We start from the raw sequence: 1,831 nt of genomic DNA on the forward strand, positions 1-1,831 counted from the left end.
TCAGCGTGTGCTCCCTCCATTAGGGAAGCCAGGTCTGTGGGGAAAAAGGGACAAGGGTTTGTGAGTGAGATATTTGGTCTCAGCCTTTAAGTACGATTGCATCTGCTGCTCAAGTCTAACCTGAAAATGTATCATTTTTAGCACAAAAGATGGGTGGATGTAGGATGGAAATCAATACCGATTTGACTTCACTGGAGAGTAGGTGTTTGAAGTGCAGGAAACTCTCACTTAGTCTCTCCATTTCTTGACATCGACACATAGAGTCAAAAGTGAAAACACGTGTCCACACACTCCTCATGGGCAGTGGTAGGGGGTGCTCAGTGCAAAACTTCGGGCTTCAGATATAGAGCGGTGAGTGGCGTGGGCTTGGTCCCTAACTTAGAGCACTTATACTTTGAAGAGCATTAGAAACAACCCACAGGAGGTTGCGGTAATCATTTTGGTGTGATGAGAAAACAAAAGCAGGTGAAACATATATACACACACACACACACACAAGACACACTTATTTGGGAACAGTTCAATCTCAATTTATCTCAAATCTCAATTTATCTCAGTATATCTCTATTTATCATAGACTGCTTGCTCTTAAAAAGTTTTTCTAGAATAATGATTGTTGACGTTAGAAATAAAGATACAAAAAAACCAAGTCTAAAACACAGCAGGTTATATTTTTTTGTTTTATAAAATTGAATTCAATCAAATTATTGAAGCTAGAGAGACAATATAAAGGATAAATGATTGCCTTGCATATGTCTGACTTCCAGTTTGATTTCTAGCACAGCATATGATTCCCTGAGCATCACAGAGCAAGGACTAGCCCCTGAGATTCTCTGGATGTGGGAAAGGAGGAGAAAGGGGGAGGGGAGGGTTGGGAGGGGAGAAAGAGAGAAGAGTGGAGGGGAGAGGAGAAGAGAAGAGAGGAGAGGAGAGGAGGGGAGAGGAGAGGATGGAACAGAGGAGGGGAGTGAGAAGGGCAGGTAAAGAAAATTGGATTATTAAATATTTCTTCTCATTACTGAAGTGTATTACTTGCATTTAATTCTGCATAGGTGAAGAGCATGGCAGAAATTGATTACTATACTGAGGAATATAAATATTTCTTGGTCAATTTGTTAAGAAAAAGAAATATGCTGAGGTAGCAGAGTTAAGCAATGGAAGCATGCCCATAAAAAGAATGTGTTGGAAGATTATTTTTTATTTATTTATTTATTATTTTTTAAAATTTTATCACCATGTGGAAAGTTACAAAGTTCTCAGGTTTATGTCTCAGTTATACAGTATTCAAACACCATCCCTTCACCAGAGCCCATATTCCACCACCAAAATCCCCAGTATACCCCTGCCCCCGCCCCCCACCCCAACTGTGTAACTGATGAATTTCACTTCATTTTCTCTTTACCTTGATTACGTTCCATATTTCAACACAAAACTCACTATTGTTGTGGGAGTTATACCCCCAAACAAGATAGCCCTACTAAGGAAGCATTTGATAATTAGTTTTCCATTAAAAGATTGTATGTTTTCAGGTTTTAGTAAAGGTCATGCGGCCGCGTTAGCTGCTGCGTGGCTCGGATGTGTCCCAGTCCCGAATCCCGGAGCCGTGTTAGTTGCTGCTCAGTGTCGCCAGGGCTCCATCTGGAGAAAGTGTGCTGGCTGCACCTCCTCTGTCCGGCTCCCCGGTGTTGCTGGCCCCAATTCGGGTCCGGAGCATTTTATGTGTCGGAAGATTTTTTCAAGAATTTCATGACAGTATTCTTTTATTTGGAAATTTTGACTGAGTCTTTCTTATTCCATTTCCCAGCAAAACCTCTTGAAGCAGAATCCAAAG

The sequence above is a fragment of the Sorex araneus genome, chromosome X (assembly GCF_027595985.1).
Source record: "Sorex araneus isolate mSorAra2 chromosome X, mSorAra2.pri, whole genome shotgun sequence".
NCBI lineage: Eukaryota > Metazoa > Chordata > Mammalia > Eulipotyphla > Soricidae > Sorex > Sorex araneus.